Source organism: Cucumis sativus, chromosome 5 (genome assembly GCF_000004075.3).
Source record: "Cucumis sativus cultivar 9930 chromosome 5, Cucumber_9930_V3, whole genome shotgun sequence".
Taxonomy (NCBI): Eukaryota; Viridiplantae; Streptophyta; class Magnoliopsida; order Cucurbitales; family Cucurbitaceae; genus Cucumis; species Cucumis sativus.
Window position 1 is genome coordinate 15793831 of NC_026659.2, and position 21983 is coordinate 15815813.

General features: G+C 30.8%; 1 long non-coding RNA gene across 1 annotated transcript; it reads left to right on the plus strand.

Annotated features, from left to right (window-relative positions):
- Positions 1–15263: 15263 nt before the first annotated feature.
- Positions 15264–21773, plus strand: LOC116403767. Its single transcript, XR_004216599.1, has 2 exons — positions 15264–15363; positions 21362–21773. It is a non-coding gene; the product is annotated as an uncharacterized LOC116403767 (long non-coding RNA).
- Positions 21774–21983: the final 210 nt, after the last annotated feature.

Here is a 21983-nt window from a genome sequence, read left to right on the forward strand (position 1 = left end):
ATGTAGAGTGATGAAAGGAGGAAGTGATTATGAAGTTAAGGTCAAATGTCCAACTGTTAGATGGTAATAACTCTGGATGAGACATAATGAAATTAGAATCAAGTGATCAACTATTAAGGCATTCAATATGTAGGTGGTGAAGTTTCAACTACAAAAAGGTGACTCGTTGCAACTTGAAATTTAAGTAGGATTTGATGTGGCATAATTTGAGTTAATTGGAGCTAAACAAGTTTATGGAAGGACCCGTGTAAAATGTTAAGTTGGAGTTTGCTGAATTTGGAAAGCTTAGTGATGGTTAATATGCGTTAAAAATTAGTATAAATAGGATCAAAGTGTTCGTAAGTTGTAAGAAGAAAGCTGAACAAATTAGAAAGTTTGAAAACATGGGAGGATGCCATTTGAGGAGTTGTTTTGAAAAGAGAAAGGAAGGCAATCTAAGTCTTGTATTCGTGAGTGACCTTTCTTACGAGAAAAGTTTTCAAAAAGCTAATCTTTGTTTAAGTTATTACATTACATAATAAGCATGGTGGACATCTATCAGATACAAAAAGTATGCTCGAATGATTACACTTGTTTGTTTTTATAAGTTATTTGATTTGCTGTTTTCTTAAACCATTGGTGTTGTTCTCAATGTGCGTAGGGCATGTTAGACATTGAGTATGTGTCCACCTACGCTAGTGCATTGTAGTCGGATGTGTGAGTTTGCCACATTTAGGCTAATTTGCCCTGCAATTCGTGTTGAACTTGTTAGTCTACTAATTAGGTGATAGCAGTATGAGTTTGCCTACTTTAGTAGTCTAAAGTGTTGAGTTTGTTCAACATTCAAGAATGAAGAATGGGTCAAGCTAATGTGAGGCGTGAAACACCTAGTAAGGACTCTTTACTAGATGAACGTCTAAGAAAAATAGTTGTTTTGAACTCTATGTGTAGTCATATTGTATTCCCAAGATGCTATCTGAAAATATGTCACTCATTAGACATTTGGCTTATGTTTTAAGTGTTCACTTCTTCAAGTAGCAAAGAGTTTTTCAAGCGTTATACGGAGTTGTTGTTGCCTTTGCCACATAGTATCCTAATCAAGTCCTTGTAATATCATGCTTGTGTATAATTTGTAAAGCATGTGTGCGTTGTAATGACATTTTTTTTTCAATAAAGTTGATCGGTTTAGTCTGCCATGATCTTTATCGCATAACACATTGTTTTAACACATGTTAAGTCTGTCATGATTCTTGTCACATAACACATTATTATAATGCATGCTAAGTTCAAGTTTAAGTTTTACTAGGCGTTGTTGATATTCCTATTTTGGTTGTTGGTCTCATCTAAGTCGCATTCTCTCTTAGGTTTGCAAGGAAAAAAATCTGGGAAGTGGCATGACACGTTTTGTGTCCGTAGTTTGATTCATTTTCTAATCAAAATTGGGACTCACTGCCACAATTCGGGCAAATACCTGCAAGGATTTTTGTCAACCCTATTAAAGTGGTTGCATTAGGGCTCCCATCACCGACAAATTTACGTAAGGGCTAGCAGGGTCACGTGCCCCCTTACATTGTCATTTATTTTTTAATATTAATTTTGAAATGTCAGATTACAATATATATTAAATAATACTTAATTTCAACAAAGTATGGTTGTACCCTTATTCTTACAACCATTAAGTTGTAGTTTTAAGTCTTGTGTTTTGCAAATTTGAATATTTGAATTTTTTAATTTATTGATTTGTCATGCACATAGTCATCCCTAACGTGATACACTATAAAATGCACACAATTTGAAAAGTGGTAGTATACTATGAGATCGTACTGTGTATATAAATAAATGCTCAAAATGAGCATAACTCACCTAACGTTTGTATCATAACTTTGACACCAGAATTTATAGTATTCTTCATCTCACATATTGGGTTAATATATATATATATATGTCAAAAATGAGAGTTGTGTATATATATAGATATATAAATATAAAGATTGGGTAATATTGCAATCAATTCTTAAAAAAAATATAAGTAATTCTAAAATAAATGGAAAAGTCTACTACTAGAGAGTGTGAGAGTTGGTTAAATCAATTTTCTCTCTCCAAATAAAGGGATCCATTATTTAGTATTCACAGGTTGGAATTTTGCACTCCAACTTTTATGTCATTATCAAACTGTTTTTGATTTTATAAAAAAAAATCATAATAATGAAATACAAATAATACATTTTTTATATATAAAAATGTTAAGATGAACATTTGATTTTTTTGTATTTTTGTATTTTTTTTCATTTCTTATTAAATTAAACAAATATTTAAATTATTGTTGTCTTTCTTTTCACTATTATTATTACTATTTTCCAATGTAATTTTAGAAAGCAAGATGCCACATGACGTTAAATCAAAAACTTTAAATCAAGAGTTTTTTTTTTTAAAAAAAATATTAAAATGAGTCAAATTTACAAATATAGCAACATTTTACTGTTATTGATACACCACGATAGATTCAAATATACATCTATCACCTATTACTTTAGTGATAGATAAGAAAGATGTTTGTTTCAGTCTATCACACTAAATGATGGTTATTTATATATATTTAAAACATTTTTTCTCAAGTTCAATGAATTTTCTTAAAGAAAAACAGTAAGGATTAGTTTGTTTCATAGATATTGTTATATATACATATAGAATTTCATAAAGACATTGAATAATTTTTTTTACAAGATTTCACTTTTTAAAATCCAAAATATTATTGTCTCTAGAACAAACTAGACATGGGTTGTTTAATATATTTGAACTAGTGGAATATTTATAACTAAGATGTGAATAGAGTCTAATTAGTGAATAAATTAGTATCAATTAATTGTTGTTAGATATAATATTAAATTTGTCTTCACACTTATCCGAACTAAACTTTTAGATTAAACGGATGATTTGAGAATTATTATTATTTATTTTAATTAGTTATTAAATAAAAACATATTATCTAAACTTAAATAAATTTCAACCTCATACATTTATCATTGATACTTTTATGTTATTTTAACTATTTAATATACGATTTCATTACTAATTATTAATGTATTTAGTTACTTTTATTATGAAATGAAATAATTTAAATAATTTTTATTTTAAAATATTAATTTATTATTTTAAGTAAATAAGCAATTAAATTTAAGAATAATTACATTAATATTTTGTTCCCTGCGCATATAATTGAATAATTATTTAGCATTGGTTTCTATATAAAAATTTGGTAAATAATTATGTTGTATATCCAAGTACATATATTAATTATCTTATATATTTAATATCTATATCCATTAAACAATTTATGTGATCGTAACGACTTCTAATAGATGATTTTAGTGGTAAGAAGAATGTGTGTGTTTAGTAGGATAATTTATTTATTAATATATCAACAATTAATTATTGTATTATTTATTTTAGAAAAATAACATCATACGTCGACTAAACAAACATACGAGCATAATCTTCATTATGAGTAGACAACATCCATATGGGAGGATAAGTAAGATAAACACCAACAAAAGCTCCTAATCTCCCAAGCTTGAAAAACAAGATTAAGCAATAGTAAAAATGTGAGCAACAAAATTACAAAAGAGTGAACATGTTAACATGACATGCAAGAACAAGCCGAAGGCAACCTTTTGAGATATTAATAGACAACTTATTAAGAGCATTAATGATACCCATAAAATCTTATTCCACAATCAACAGAACTGCAATACTCCTTTCTAAGTTAGAGGAGAAAAGTTAAACCAGCTCTGGTAGCCCCGAGCCTACCATAACCAAAATGTTCATATCCAATGCAAATAGAAAATCGTTCAGAGTTACATACAACTCTTATCTCCTTGTATCGTTCATCATTCATTTCTCCTTAAACAAACCATTTTTTGTTTGTGTTTGAAGTGTAAAATCTATTAGATATCAACTTTCTCATTTTAGCTTTCTTTAAAAATTTGTTATCCCCACTTTTCTTTCAGAGAAAGAAAGAAATTGGTATATCTTCTCAGGTCATTTAACAATATCAAATATATCATTCCATATCAATCTATTTTTCTACGTCTATTCCCAAATGATTCAATCTTTTTTTGAAAATAATTATTTTTCAAATATTATAGTACAGTTAAGTTAAATATATTATAATTATAAAAATTATTAAAATATTGATCTTCCTCCATTCATACAACTAGGATTCTATTAATAACTATTTTGTTTTGAAAATTAATTGAGTAAGTAAAGATCTCATACCTTTTAAAAGAAGGCTCTTACGTTATTATCTATTCTCTACCAACATTTTTAACAATCAAGCAAAGTTTTGAGAATAAAAAAAAGGTTACGCTAAAATTCAATTACTGTAAGATGAAAACCGTAGTAATAAAAAATGTAAAAAAGATGCTTAATTTTCAAAAACCAAATAGTTACGAAGCAAGACTTAAATGACATAAATTAATTTATCAAACACACCAATTTTTTATTTTCTATTTTTATTTTCTAATTTAAAGTTAGAAAAATATACCAAAATTTTTTCCCCTTCTTTTCATATCTACTAGGAGCATAACTAACTAGTACCATGATATTAAAAGTTATAGCAACTTCAAACTAGGACTAAGATTTAGAAATTGCAATAAAAAAATTTAGGAATCAAATCACCTTTATCATCAAAACTTGTAACAATTTCTTTACATTAAAATTCCAATTTTGAATAGTAAAATTTTTAAATATTTTTTTCATAGAAAAGAAAAAGTAAAGAGAAACCTCTCAAAACCTCTAATTTCAATGAAAATCATACTCGGAAATCAATATACAATATTAAGGCTTAGTTTCATATAATGTTTTTGACTTTTAAAATAACAGTTCCATCTTGAATGTGCATTTAAAAAATAAAAGCTAGTTATAATGTGAATAAAAACAGTATTTTGTAAAATTTGAACCAATTAATCCTAATAAATTCTAAACTAATTATTGTGTGTTTGATATAATAGCAAAACTAAAACTACAGTTAAATTTCGTGTACATATCATACAATTGCTTAAATAATTTTTTAAAACGTTAAATTTTGTTGATATGGATATATACTATAAGAAAACAAAGTTATCCCGACGAAGAACAAGATGTCGAGATAAATGACGTAAAGAAGCTTTCTCTTACGCCATAAAAATGGTGTTAGCATTGATCATCTGTGCCGGCATAGCCTTGAAGACGTTGGGGGCAGCAATAGACTTCCCCTATGCCAAGCACAAAGACGTCGGGGAAATGTTTCATCTAAATAATATTATACATTTTCATCGACGCCATGCAAGTACATGTCAGCCATAGGCCAGCTATAGGCGACATGGAAGTGTATGACGTTGGAGAAAGTAAAAATTATTATTAAAATTTAGATCAATCCCGACGTGTACATGCATGGGCATTGACAATTAGTTCCGCTATGACGACGTTGGCGTTGACCACGTCGCCAAAGGTTCAACCTTTAAATAATTATTGCAACATTTTTGCAATGACAAAAAGTGACACGTTAGGATTTTTTTACCTTTAGCCGATGTAGGGGTTGATAACGTTGCGAGAAAGTGTGATGTTTGAAAATTTTTGAAAACTTTGTCATGACAGCATAAGTGACTATTTCAGAATTACATAGAGAACTACAACCGTAGTCACTTATAGCATTGCGATTGGGGAGTTCTCACGATGTTTTCGAGTTGCGTCGGGAGAACCTTTGTCATTAAAGTTCACAGAACATAGAACATACGAGAGAAAAGAGAAAAGAGAGACCATCGTGAGCTGTTAATAATCGTCGTTGTTCGTTGAGTCATTGACTGTCGTCCTTTTTTTGTCGTCAAGTTACTTCGCCGTCTCTACTTTTCAGATGTTTTATTTGTTTTTTTTTCTAAATAAATGTATATTAATATTTTGTATATTGTAGATTAGGTTGTATATATATTGTATACTGTATGTACAGATTGTGGATTGTAAATTGTATATTGTATTTATATTGTATGTATAGATTGTATATTATATGTATGTTTGATATTAAATTTGTCTTCAACCTCAACTTGTTTGTATATTGTATCCATCTCAACTCGTCTTCAACCTCTCCTCAACAACCACTTTGCCTTTCCATAGGAAATCCTTCAACCTCTCTTCAACCTCTCCTCCATACGATTTCCATAGGAAATCATTCTGTCGTCTCTTGAATCGTCTTCAACCATGCTGTTTTTGGTTTAATAGCTTGGAAAAATAAATCCCCCCTTTTCCCTCCACTCATCTTCAATCTCTTATGTTATTGTTCTTTGGTCTTCATTTTTTTGTGGAAAAAAACCCCTCTTCCTCTAATATTTTTTTTCTCTTCCACTCTTCGTCCTTCAACGTTTCGTTGAAGATTTCACTCACCGTGTTCCCTCTGAAACAAATGGGTTTTCCCTTTCAGTTTTGTTGAACAGCTAGATTTAGACTTGCCTCCGAAACTCAAAAGCTTGCATGTTCACCACTCATCTCGGTGAATATGCAAATTCCAACTCAGTTTTTTCCCTTCCACTTTCCATTGCCTCTTGGACTCCCATTTGCCGAGTGGATTTCTTTTTCCACTAATTTGGACACTTGCTACACCATCCTTACTATCATTTTGTGCATATGGGATGTTCGAGTAAGGTATGGTTGAAACTTGAGTTTCTTCAAAGCCGATGATGAGGATTACAAAGTACTTGTTTGAATTTTTTTTTTCTTATTACTTTTGTTTTCATTCAACTTTCTTCCATCTATGTGCATATTTGGGCATCTTGATTAGAAACTAGAATATTGTGTTTTTGTAATTGTTTCAACCAAATGTCTTTATTCTTCCTATCATTCCTTGTATTGCAATTTTGGACATTCATTTTTTTGTAATGGGTACTTATGTTGTGTTTCCATATTTATTTCGTTTGCATTTCATGCTTCCATGTTTTCGGCTCCAATTTTTTGGCAATAACTATACCTACTGTATTAGGCGACATATGAAGTATGTTCTATTTATTTGCAATCAACTCTCAACCATCCATAACACTGCAATGTATTTGTTCAATCCCGTTGTCCTGCCTTCACTTATGCATTTGTCTATTCATAGTATTTCTTTATCCTCATTGAGGTAGGTTTTGACTATCTTATAAGTATAATACCGACGTCGTCCATTTTGTATCGACGTTGCCTCTTTCAAACAGTACTTTGTTTGTGTTGGACGAGACTTTTTCGATGCATTTTCTGGTTTTGGTCGAGGCATGTGCGTCAGGATACCCTATTCTACTTTTAGTTGATTTATTATTAAGTGTTAAAAGGAAATAACTATAATTTAAGAATATATATATATAGATAGATATAAAGATTGGGTTGTAACATTAGTTTTTTTTTTCTCCCAAAGAAAATACAAGGAGATTGAAAAGAAAACTAAGTTCTAATAGAAACTTCATTAATGATGTACTATATAGGGTGTGAGAATCTTTTTTTACAAACTTTTTAAATTGGTTGTCTAATTAATAAAACCATGATTTTCTTTTTCAAAAGTAAAATGACAAAGTTTCCAAATAAGGTTTCATTGACTTTCAATTTTGCTAGTCTAGGAAGAAGAATGTAGGCAATAAAAAATAAACTTAACATAATTTATAAGATTTGTTTACTAATGTTTATCATCTTCAGTTTTAAAGTTAATGATTATTTTTTAAAGATCTATTTCCAAAAGTGGAAAGTTAAGTTTTTATGCTTTTAAAAAAGGGGTTTAAAAGGGTTCTTATCTTTTAGTTGAGAGCTATAGGTGGTTTTATTTTCTTATGCCTTAAGCTTTGTATTTTATGTTTTGTATGAGTTTAAATTTCTCTAATTGATTTTTTTTTTTTTTTTTTTTTTTGCTAAAAACATCATCTTTTTACAAAAATCTAGAAAAAGTCTTAAGATTAAATTTGAATATATGTTTCTAATCCGAAAATACATGTTAGGTTTGAGATTTTTTGGATGAGTTGATGTTGAATTGACTTGTAAAATTAAATAAAAATTTTCAATAAAACTATTTATGGACTAATCTTAATTTTTGTTTTAGAAAAAAAAGTGATATGAATCATTTTCTCATCACCACAGGTTTAAATAAAAAATCAAATGAATCTTCTCCAAATTAATTTGTACTTAGAAATATTGAGAAAAAATTCTATTTTTCCCAAGCTTCATGAGTCACTTTCTGACTCTCCACTATCACAAATTTCTCAAATGTAATTTGAAGAAGATTTTTTAGAAAGTGACGAAACTAAAACTTAATAATAATAGTAGTAGTAGAGTAATTGGTAGATACAAATTATAATAAACTAAAATTAAAAAAGAAAAGAAAAAGAAATATTAAAAAAGAGAGGAAGTTTGAATAGTTAGTTTCCAAAAGAAGGATAAAATGAGAGAGGAAAAGAATGTATGAAAGTGGACACCTCTCCCCTACCACCCACATATCTCTTGTTTAAAATTAATCATTTGTTTTGGGAGAAAGTCAACTTTCAAAATTAAGCATATGTACTATTGATTGTGTTTGTATGTTTGAATGGTTAACCAGTTCAATCTTGATTCTTTTTATTTGATTTGAAAAATTGGTATTCTCACCCATGTTTAATTAATTCCAATGATGTATAGAATAGTTAAATTATTTGAATATAGAAAATAAAGAAATAATAATAAATATTTTAAACTCTTGTAGGTAGTTGCATGCAAAATTTATAAGGAGGAATCAAAAAAGATAAAATAGATAAGGGTCAATAATTGGAGAGACCCACAAACATAACTCTTTTGCTTATTTATTTGATTATATAAATAATGGCCCTACAAAATTAATTAAAATATGGAAAAAGTGGGGGGGAAATTTTAATAGGTAGGGTCCATGTTGGGTCAAAATCCGAGTTGTTGTATGGCTATCAATCATTCTTCAATGGGCCCATGGACCCACTGGATAACAAAGTGGGCCTATAATCATTCTCCTGAATCTCGTTTCCCACTTTTGTGGATATGGGCCATTCTTAATGGGCCCATAATAGGAGTTACCCACTTTTTAATACGCCCTTCTTAATGGGCCCACGCTATTTAAGTGGGCCCAACCCTACATTGGGCTTTTGTTTCGTTGACTTCCATCAATCACCCCTCACTCTGCCTTCCACAAAATATTGCTTGCTTCTCTTGGTTATACTTTTAGTTTCTTCTTTCCTTTCATTCAAATCCAATATTTTAACTAATAAACTAATGATTATATATATTTGGTTTGTGAGAAATTTTGGGTTAACTTATGTTTCAATTTCATATGTTAATTTAGATTCATCTTGCTCCTCAATGTTTTTCAATTTTTTATTTATTTATATGATTATAGCTATTAAAATATAGTCAAATAAATTTAAATACCTACCAATATAACAAAATATTGAAATATATTAAGTGAGACTCAAATACTCAAATACACTCATATTTTAGGACTCTCATGTTAAAATGTACTTAGGAACTTGATACTTTGCGTTGTATTGTTTGTAAAGTTTTATTTAGAGCGTAGGTGTTTTTGTTTGTGAAGTTTAAAATTAAAGTGTGTTTATGTGTTTGTGGGGAGAAGTAATTTAATAACGAATTTGAAGAGGGGGAGGAGGAGGAAAAGTTAATAATGACTTTGGAAGGAGGCTAGTAAGTTTATGTTTAAGTTTCAATTTGATGCAAGCTAGAACATTATTGTCGGAAAATTTAGGTAGTTTTTTGTACAGCGACGAAGTTGGTTCTCTTTGTTCTTTTTCTATGAATATTATCCGAAGTGTGTTTTGTGTAGCTAAGTTGGTTCTTTTTGTTCTTATAGGTCCCTAAAGATTTAATTGAAACTTCTATTTGCAACACTTGTAAATATGCTTAGCATGTACTTAGTGAATGTTGATTAAGGTTCATTTTCGACAAATTTGCAAGTATTTGAAGAATCTGTGAACCATGAGATCAATCAAGTTCATTTCTGCATTAGTTTGATTAGATTATGTCACACATAAATGTGTTACAGTTAGTAGAAAAATTCAATATTTTGTTGGATAATTTCACCAACATTTAGTGGAAAAAGTGGTAGCATGTGTTGTTAACACCTAGCCCACTAAAAGATAGTGGATTGTGAGGTGTTGGGTTTTGGTGAGTAATTACATTCAACAATTGCATGTGTTATTTCCTTAGGATAATTACATAAGAGATAACCGTGAGAATGACAAAAAAAAATAGATAACAAACTAGAAAATAGCAAATTTAAAAAATATTAAGATTTATAGCAAAATTGTTCGTTGTAGACTTTTTTTATTTTTTTAACCGATTATACCCCTTTGTATAGAAAATTCTTTTCCATAAGTTACAATGTATTTGTATAGGTAAAAAACGATACATGATATCACAAATTCACAGATATAATGTATTTGCAAAAACCATCCGTTTTGGAAAAATCTTAAATAATTTTTTATTTTGGGGTTGAATAAGATTGCATCAACATCCCTTAGATTTATGTCAACGATTTATACCACATTGTTTTAATTTTTAGGTCTCAAATCAATTAAGTAACAATTTATTTCTATAATTCATAATATATATATAGTAATAACTATTTGAATTCAATTTTTTTTTGTTACCCATAAAATAATGGTTAATATAATTTCATCACTTTCCGTTTCATAAAGTTTCTCATAATATTTTATTATATAATACATAATACATATTTTTCCTATTTCTAATAACAATTTGAAATTAGATTTTATAACATTCACTAAAATCGTCAATTTGAATTCTTTTAAAAGATTATATCCCTAAAATAATGGTAAACATCATTTTAACATTTTTCGAATTATTTATATTACAAAATATTTATAAAAAATTAAATTTACATATTGTTAATAACAATTTGAATTCAAAATTTTATCATTCCCTAAAATCGTGTTAATTACGATTATCCACTTATTTTATTAAAAAATCACCCCTGAAATCGTGTTATTTAGTTTATATCCCTAAAATAATTGCAAACATAAACTCAATATATTCAGATCATTTATATTCCAAAAAATATTTATAAAAATTTGAGTTTAAATACCTCTGAAATACGTATTGTTAATAACAATTCGAATTTAAAAGATTATCATTTCCTAAAATCGTGCTAATTACGATTATCCACTTATTTTATTAAAAATGATATCATCCTCTAAAATTGTGCATTGATATCTCTAAAATAATGACAGACATAAATTCAACATTTTTGGATTATTTATATTTCAAAATATTTATAAAAAAATTGAATTTAAATAGCTTCAAAAGATGTATTGTTAATAACAATTTGAATTAAAAATTTTATCTTTCCTTAAAATCGTGCTAATTGGTTAATTTTTACTTTTAAAAAATGATTTTATTGTGCCAATTGTATTGAATAATTATTTTGAGACGTGTTTTTAAATTACGTTAATATTCACGTTTATTTTCATCTAGTTAGTGTTTCAAATACACCATAGTTGTGATCTACAATCCTTAAAATTCACATATAATAACAAATAGAATTAAGATTTTTCAAACATAGTATATGTCAAGTATGAATGATGTTATAAACGACAAATTTGGGACATACAAAAAGTAAAAAAATGGTCATCAAGATGTAGTATCATTTTTTCTAGGTATATAATAGTTCATATATTCCAAATACAATGTATTTCAATATGTCAAAAAATGAGACAAGATATTCAAAATAGCACAAATTCACTGCATTTTGTAAACAACATTTAAATTTGGTAAATCTTAACTAAATCTGCTATTTTGTTGCTGGACAAAATTGTAGCAACCTCCCCTATAATAGTGACAAATATATATACAAGATTTTTGGTTTTTTTTTTATATTTTAAACAATTTATTGAATAATAAGATACACTGTCAAATATAAATACAAGATTTTTACCTTTTTATATTTTAAACAATTTATTAAATAATGTATAATATATTTTTAATAACAATTTGAATTCAAATTTTAGAATTGTAATTATGCCTCAATGACATTTTTAGAATTATTCGAATTTTCTTCTTTTAGGTTTTATTTGAGAAAAGAAAAGAAAATCTAAAAGAAAGAGATTGAGAATGAGGGGGCAGCCGATGCAAGAGACGAATAAAGTGAGAGAAAGTTTTTTCTTGCAAACAAGAGTAGAGAAAAGTTTCGACGTCAGTGGCAACAAGCTTTTTCAAACAGCATTTGACAGTGTCTGACGTTGGTGGTGAGTTTTCAGCAGGCTTTGACATTCTGACGTTTGTTGGAGTCGGATTTAGTAGACTTTCATGGATTTCGCAGCAGGTAAGAGGATAGAAGGATTGAGCGGCGTTTCTGGCGAGTTTCACGGCGTTTTTGATGAGTTGCACAGGCATGGTCATAGGTAGGAGGAAGAAATTGAAGGTTTTCAAGGTTTGGAAGCTTATTTGAAGAAGTTAAAGGTTTTTAGTGGAACAAACTTTGAAGATAGCAAATGTTTGAAGGATTGGAAGTTACCTAATCACGATTTGAAAGAGATGTAGAATGTTTGCAAAGCTTAAGTGGAACTTCTATGGTGATATGTGTTATTTTTTAGTTTTTGGGAGGAAATTAGATTTATCATAGGTTTAATTGTGTGTGTGATGTTTTATTTTAGCAAGGGTATTTGGGGTTTTTGAACAATTGTATTTAGGATTCAAGTTTTTCACCTAGGTAGGGGCATTTAAGACATTGTTCCATTTTATTTTCCAAATTTTTCTGTTTTGCTATTCTAATAATTTAAAAATAATTTTTCTATTTATTCAAAGTAAACTTTCTAATTTGTCATTCTTCTTGTTAGTCCTTTACATAAATGTAATAAAACCCAAAAAATTTTAACGGCCAATGTAACAGAAAAAAAAAACAAAAAACCTAGGAAGCTATAAAATATTTTCATAACTTTTTAAAATTTATCCTTAAATGTTGGGAACAATTTTTTGCAACTGCCAATAACATACATATAATTACCATTTTCACTACTAAAGCAAAGGTCTGGTTACAGGAACCCTCAATTTACAAGGCAAGCCATATGTGTTTCAATCTTCCTATCTGCATGATATTTGCTTTTATACATTCAATTACATATTAGAGCTTTCTTGCATGGGGGCAAGACTTCCATGACCCAAATCTGGTTAGCTTCTAATGCATTTATTTCTTTCTGCCTGGCTTCTCTTCAACCATCATCTTTCATAGTTTCACTAGTTTATATGGTCCATGCTCTATAATTATTATGCAAGAAATATTCAATGTAACCCAAAAAAAAATATGATCTAATTCACAAAATGTGCTATAGAGTAGGTACCTAAAGAGCTCATGGATGCCAATCAACTTTTAGGTTTAGTAATAAAATCATGAACAAGGACTAATGGTCCTTTGGTTCGTAAACCTATGCCTAATTTAACCTTTTCACTTACTTGCACATCTTCATTGTGTAACATTGTTGGTTGGACAATACTTGGGGCGATGTGATAGTTTTTGTTAAATGAAAAAAGTTGGACAAATCATAAATTTCCATGTCATTTCTCAACTTATCACAAAATAACAAACCATCAAATTTGGGACCAATTAAAAGTTGTCATGTGTCCTAAATTAAAATTGGAGATATAGATTGACAAATCTCGATGATGCAAATGTTTTCATCATGTTTGTTGGATTGAATAAAGTTAATTTGGTACAATTCTATATTATTATTTGTATTAGATTTTAATTGAGCAAAAAAAAAAAAAAAACATAATTTAGCTCAAATGATAAATAATGCACAAATCCATATAATTGAGTGTAAAAACTCTTCATGATCAACCAAGCTCAAACTCATAAAGTCCACCAGAGAACACTATAAATAGAGAAGTTATTCACCATTTGAAGGGTGGTAAATTTTATACTTCAAAGGCCTGGAGAGAACTCTCCATAATTAGAAGACTTCTTAACTCCTAAAGTTGACAACACTTGAAGACTCAAGTTCCTTTGAAGATACAAGTTTTCTTCTAAAACTTCAACTTCAAGAACACCGCACTCTTCACTTTCTCAAATCAAGCTATGCATTCAATCAAGAGAGAATTAGAGAATCAAGCTCTAGAGATCCAACCACATTGCATCAAAATATACATCAACACAAATTCAACTCTATGGAAACACGTGTCTCCGAAAATCTTGCATGGACAAATTGGCAAGTCTAGTGAGACTTCTCGATGACTTATAAAAATACAAGGTAAAGTCCACTTTATTCAAGATAAACAGTGAAAATGACTAGAAAATACATCAAATATACTTTGAACTTCTAAAATTTGCCTACAATGCATTAATTTCTGAATATTACGATCACATGGTATTCTCCTTTGTAAGGTTTTATTAAAGTAAGGAACATCTAGATCAACACCAAAGTAAGAGATTATTGATGCATGTTTTAAAGTTATGTGGTGAAGAGATGTTGAACAAGTTTAGCAAACAATAAAAAACCAAAAGCATTTAGAACATCTTACTGACCAACACATGATTATAAAGTTTTGAAGATTAAGGCATTGCATGACTTTTAAAACACAGAGAGACCGAAGATGTGTAAAAGTAGGTACCAAAAACATGAAACGTGCATAGTGGGCGTCGAGTGTCGGAAGCCTATAAATACAATAAATGGGATGGAGGAAAAAAAAAGGAGAACCGCTTCATATTTTCAGACAAACTTCCTATCTCCATCATTCACTAAGTCTAGAGCTTTATCAATCAAAGATCATTTTTGTAAACCAAGAAATTGGGAGTCTGATAGAACACTAATTTAGTGTTTCTATATATTGAAGATTTGCTACAGAAAATTACAATAATTACAAATCTATTGATCTTCAAGATAAGGATCAATATAACCCAACTGAAAATTCAAAAACAAATTCAAACAAACAACTACACCTAACTGAATACAAATAAAACAATAAACAACTCAGATCCTATCCAGAAACTCAGAACAAAGAAATTTCAATAGAAAATACAACAAAAAACGTAAGAACCTAACTCTATGCTTCCTCTCTCTCTCAAGTAGTAATGCAGCCTACTTTCTTCTTACTAACTGCCACCTTCTCTCCTTCGAAAATGTCTTTTAACTTCCCTTGTCAAAATAACTACTGCTAGGCCAAATCGAAACATTTTTCACTTTCTCATTTATGCTTTTTGTCTTTTGTGCTTCATTCTCACATGACCTCTTATCCTTCTTTCTTCTATTATAAGTTAATAGTAATGGAGTCTAATACTACTCTCCTCCTCCAAATTCACCATGTTCTCAAGGTGGAAATCTGAAAATTGTTGATGAAAATCATTGCAATTCTCCCATGTTGCTTCATATAGAGGTAATCCCTTCTAACTGATCAACACCTTCCAGTACTTGATTGACAGATTCTTTCTATAACCAAACACTTGTTCTGGTTGTGTCAGTCATTCATGGTTTTCATTCATAAATGGTATAATCTGTTGTAGTTGTGTATGATCACCCAAAGCTTTCTTCAACTGTGAAACATGAAAAACGGGACGTATAACAACCATACTTGGTAAATCTAACTTATAGGCAACAAAATTTTTTTTCTCTAAGAACTTTATAAGGCCTGAAATGTTTTGGAGAAAGCTTATCATTACGTTTCTTCCTCAACGAATGCCATATGCATGACCTAAGCTTTAGAAAAACCATTTGACCCACCTGAAACTCTAATTCCCTTCGCTTTAAATCAGCTCCCTTATTCATCTTTTCTTGTGCTATTCGAAGGTGTTCCTTCAAGGCCCCTAAAGCAATGTTTTTGTCTTTAAGTTGTTGATCTAATGTAGAATTTGATGTTCCCATATCACCATAATGAATCAACGGGGGAGGTAACCGTCCATATACAGCTTGGAATGGTGTCACCCTAATTGAACTATGGTGTGTAGTGTTATACCAATACTCTACCCAATGCAACTAGTAAATCCACTCTCTTGGCCGCTTACCACAAAAACACCTAAGATAAGCTTCGAACCCTTTGTTTACTACTTCAGTTTGGTCATATGTTTGTGGGAGATAAGTCAAACTTCAATGTAATTTGGTGCCAGCTAATCTGAATAGCTCATTCCAGAAGTTACTAATAAAGACCCTGACCCTATCAGAAACAATAGGTCTAGGATATCCATGTAACTTCACCACCTCCTTCACAAAAACTTCAGCTACTGATTTGGCAGTGTAAGGATGTTTTAATGCCAAGAAATCATCATATTTACTCATCTTATCTACAACTACAAAAATAACATTATATTTAGCAGCTTTACGCAATCCATCTATGAAATCCATAGATATATAATTCCATATTATATTAGGTATTTCCAAAGGCACTAACAACCCTACTAGGGACAAGGCTAGAAGTTCTTATTCCTTTGACAAATCAAACATTCTTGACAACACTTTTTTATATAATTCTTCATTCCATCCCAATACAATTCTTCCATGATTCTTTTATAGGTTCATAAGAAACCAAAATGTCCTCCAAAAACTGAATCAAGATAAGTATGCAAAACCGTTGGTAATAAAGAGGAAGTTTTTTAAATTGCTAATTGACCTTTAAATTGCAAAACACCTTGGTCACTGTGAAATGAGAAATGTCATTAGGATGTTGCTCCGTCATCTCTTTAATTTCATTCAATTTAGGATCTTGCTCAACCTCTTCTTGGATAATGGTTAAAATCAATCAATGTTGGTGTTGAAATTTGTTTTAGATGAACTATAGGAGGGACTCGAGAAATAGCATGAGTTGCCTTATTTTCAAACCCCGACTTATATACCACTTCAAACGAATACCCCAAAAAGTTTGACAATCCATTTATGATATTGTGGTTGTATGACACGTTGTTCAAGTAAACATTTCAAGGACCATTAATCAATTTTCACTAAGAACTTCCTTTCTAACAAATACGAACGCCATCTTTGGCCAACAAAGACAACAACTATTAACTCCCTCTCATAAACTGGTTGTGCACCATCTTTCACACTCAATGTTATACTAAAATAAGCTACTGGTTTCTTAGCTTGAGTCAACACAACTCCCACACCATACCCCGATGTATTCGTTTCTATCTCAAAAGACAAATTAAAACTAGGTATAGCAAGTATCGGTAGAGTCATCATTGATAGTTTCAGTTTTTCAAAAGATGCATTTGCTTCCTCATTCCATCTAAACACTCTCGCTTTCAATAACTGAGTTAAAGGTCTCTCTATGCTTCCATAATTCTGCACCAACCTTCGATAAAAACCAGTCAACCCTCAAAATCCTCTTACTTCTCGAACACAAGTTGGAGTTGGTCATTCTCTAATAGCTCTTATCTTTTTCGAATCAACTTTCACTCCTTTCTCTTCTGTAATGATATGTCCTAAATAGTCTATTCTTACCTTAGTAAAGCTACATTTTCCAAAATTCACATACGATCTATTTTCTCTAAGAATTTCCAACACCAATTTCAAGTGTTGTAAATGCTCTTCAAGGCCTATGCAGTAAACCAATATGTCATCGAAGAAACAAGCACAAATCTTCCCATATAAGGTCTGAAAATATTATTCAATAGTACCTGAAAATTAGACGGGGCATTAGACAATACAAAAGAAATGACTAAAAACTCATAAATCCCTTCATGAGTTAGAAAAACGGTATTTTCTACATCTTCCTCATTCATCAGAATCTAATGGTATGATAAATTTATCAAGAATAATCACATTATTCAACGTCCGATAATCTACACAGAATCTCCATTTTTCATCTTTCTTTCTAACCAACAATATCAGACTCAAATATGGGTTGGTACTCGGTCTAATAATTAATGAGCTAACTTTTCATCAACTACACGTTCCATCTCCTCCTTATGTTGATGTGCTATCGGTAAGGTCTTACGTTTATAGGATTTGTTCTTTTTTTTAAATGGATATGATGTTCCATCCCTCTTTTCGGTGGTAATGTTTGTGGCCACGTGAAAACATTAGTGAACTTTTTCAGCAAGGATGCAATAGAATTATCAACATTAGGCTGAATTTCTTCATCATATATTTCTTCTACGGTCAAACCACATTCCAAGGCTTGACATTCTACCAAAAATCCCTGATCTTCTGCTCCTCAAGATTTCATCACATTCTTCAACCTGACTCTTGTTTATGTGAGGCTTGGATCTCCCCTAATAATGACTTTTTTACTCTCATGCTGGATTGTCAAAACTAAGTTCCTCCAATCCACCTCAGTTACTCCAAGGGAATGTAGCCACTGCATTCCAACGATAACATCCACACCTCCAAGCTCCAATAGTAAGAAACTATCAATTATCTTCCATTCCCCAATGAGTACTTCCACCTTCCCACATACACCTTTCCCTTTAATAGATGTTCCGAAATCTAAAATAACTACATAATTAGTGGTTGCTTTTATGGGCAAATTCAATTTAGTAACCAACTTCTCATAAATAAAATTGTGGGTAGCTCCATAATCTATCAATACCACCACTTCTTCCTCTTTCACCTTTCCTTTTACCTTCATAGTTCCTAGATTTGTCAATCCTACAACTGAGTTGATGGATAACTCAATATTTAGATTCTCCATAGTTCCTCCTTCAGTAATTTGTTCTTCACATTCCACTTCACTTGGTTCTTCTTCAATAATCTCTAATTGTTCACCATTCTCTCTAACAACTAACATTCGCAATTCTTTTTATTTCTTGGCTTTACATATATGCCCAGCGTAATACTTCTCCTCGCATCGAAAAAAAAGTCCCCTCTCTTCAAGATTGAAATTTTGCATCTGATAGTCATTTTGTAGAACCCTTCCTTCGATTTTCACCGGTTGTTACTCCTCTAAGGGTTATTGTTCTCATCGGCATATTTCCCCCACCTTGCATAGTTGTTGTGTTCATAGTGGTATTCTCTTTCAACCTGAGTAAATTATTCTACACTTTACTTCCATAAACACTTACAAGCCCTGCCTCCTTCCGAACCATTTCTCTGTTTTTCAATTTTGAAGCTAATTTCATCATTCAAGCCGATCTCAGGGGTTCTTGAGCATCTACCTCCGCTTTCAACCATGGACTAAGTCCATTCATAAAACTTTCTTCAATCACCATCGTCTGTGAAAAGGCCACCATAGCTAATAGCTTATCAAAACAGTTCTTATACTCTTTCACCGTTGTTTCTTGATGAATTGCTAGAAATTATCCCACCAAACTTCCATCTCTAATGGTTCTAAAATGAATCAGCAACTTCTATTTCAAATCATCCCAACTGATAAAAGCTTCCCTCTCACCTTGTGAACAATACCAATCAAGAACCGAACCATCAAAACTTATAACGGTCACTGCTAACTTCTCCATTTCTATCAAACTATAAATCTTTAAAGAAACGATATGCTCAAAATAACCATGAATTCGGATCCGAGCCATTGAAAATCGACATCTCTACCTTCTTAAATTTACTACGATCGGCCGATTTATCTTCCTCTTGCTTCTTAATGTTTTTAAACCTTTCACCAAATTCATCCATAAATATTGCAGAACTCTTAACATTTCCCAGAAAAGCCTCTGAATCCATCGTCGTCACTGACTTTTCTTTGATTATGCCCTCAAGGTATTTCAAAACTACTTATCGTTGTTGCTGCTTCTCTATCTGTATATTCATATTGTCAATGCTTTTCAAAATCAAAGACAGATTCTCCTTCATCTTCGGTAACTTTTGGAACTTAGTATGCATTTCATAAATTTCTTGTTCGAGAACCACTAACTTCTTATCTCCCTTCCTTGCCATCTTCTACAGTATGCTCAGGTTCAGTACTCTAATACGAAATTGATAGAACATTGATATAGTGTTTCTATATATTAAAGATTATTTGCAATAGAAAATTACAATAATTACAAGTCTATTGATCTTCAAGACAAGGATTAATATAACCCAACTAATAATTCAAACAAACAACTATATCTAACTGAATACAAATAAAACAACAAACAATTCAAACCCTATCCAAAAACTCATAACAAAGAAATTACAACAAAAAAGACAACAAAGAACGTAAGAACGTGACTCTCTATTTCCCCTATTTCTTAAGGAGTAATGCAATCCACTTTCTTCTTACTAATTGCCCATCTTCTCTCCTTCAAAAATGCCTTTCAACTTCCCTTGTCAAAATAATAGCTACTGCCCACTCAAAACATTTTTCACTCTTTATAAGTAAATAGTAATGGGGGGTCTAACAAAGTCATATTTGCATTTCTCTGTTTTTTTTACATTTAATGATTGTTGTTCATAATGTTATATTAGATATTAAAGATTGTAATGATTCCACTCATCAATATAAACGTCCAGTTTTCTATCAATCTGTCTTCCATCTTCATTAGTTGCATGAATAGTTAAGTCTTCTATGGGGAGAAAATGGTAGATTCAATCCATAAGAATGAGTAAGACATAATTATTTTGTTCGACATATACGGCGAATCCACGCTTAACGCATCAAAAGATTAAGTTAGGCAAAAGTAATTAATTGTTCAAAAGAGTAAGTGACAGAGAGACTCAATTAAGCAAAGATAAGGATCAACTTAGAAATAATAACCACCCTATCACATTTCGTAAAATATTCGTATCTAGAAATAAGAATATTTATGGCATGATACACCGAAAGGATTTCTGTCTTAATTAGTATGTGAACTCATAAGTAGTGTCTAAATTCATAAAGGATCAAACAATCCCTTAACCCCTATTCTGGTGTAGACTTGTATTCAATACTTTAAAACTCTAGGTCACATTTAATTCATCCATCGCATAATAGCTTGGGCAACATACCATAGGACACTTCGTCACAAATTCTCAAACTTATTATTTTTAACACCAAGTTCATAGCAAGAGAGTAAAGTTTAATTTCACACTTCTTTAACAAAAATTTCCTTGTCTTCAACACTCAACTTACCAGGATCTAGTCTAGTTTACACTTGGATTGGACTAGAAAAACTTGTATTGCATGACCATCACCCACACACTTTGCCAACACAAATCATTACAGACACTGAACACATTCCTTGCATTTCATCTTACACACACAACAAAGCAAGCACCACTTCTCTACCTCTCATCTCTTTTCATTATCTAAATCAACAAGTCAACTAATGACACTAAAGAAAAGAAGATCATGCAAGAACAAGAGCAAGGCTTTTTTTCTTATGAAAAGAAGTTGGAAACAACTAACAGAATCTTCTAAAGGTAGGATCATCATATGAGAAAGTTCTTTGTTTTACGACTTTGCTACTCAACTTCTGCTTCTAATCGATCTGAGAAAGAATCACACATTGAAGTAGTGTCTATCATGATGACAGATGTAATAGCTGACATGACCATGACAGAGATGAAAAGAAAATTAATCTCTTCACGAAAGTTGTTGAGGAGCGAGTCCACAAAATCACACCCTTCAGGAATCAAATGCAAGCCATGAAACTGCCGAGTCAAGCCAAATTTATGTTGTCAAAGCTAGTGAAAGGGAATAATGTGGTGCAGAAAAATCAATTGCAACAACAATCAACTTCTGTTGCATCCCTGTTAGTACAACAACTGAGGACATGATCATAAACTCCACCAGAGCATAGTATGAAGGTATGTCTCATATTTATTTTATGTACTCCAAGTTGTATACAAAAAGAATTGACAACTTGAGAATGTCACTTGGTTGCCAACCTCCAAAGCAACAGTTTGTTGGAAATGGTAATTTAAACCAAAACATTGTTAATTTTATTGAAACATGCAAAAATGGAGGAAGAAAAGTAGCCCAACTGGTTAGGTAGTTTGTTTGAAGCTTGAAAGAAAATGCTTTCTAGTGGTATATTGATCTAGAGCAGGAAGTGATTGACAGTTAGAAACAGTTGGAAAGAGAGTTCTTCAACTACTTTTGTAACATTAGCACATCATTAGCATGATGAAGCTAGCAAGCACCAAGTAATTAAT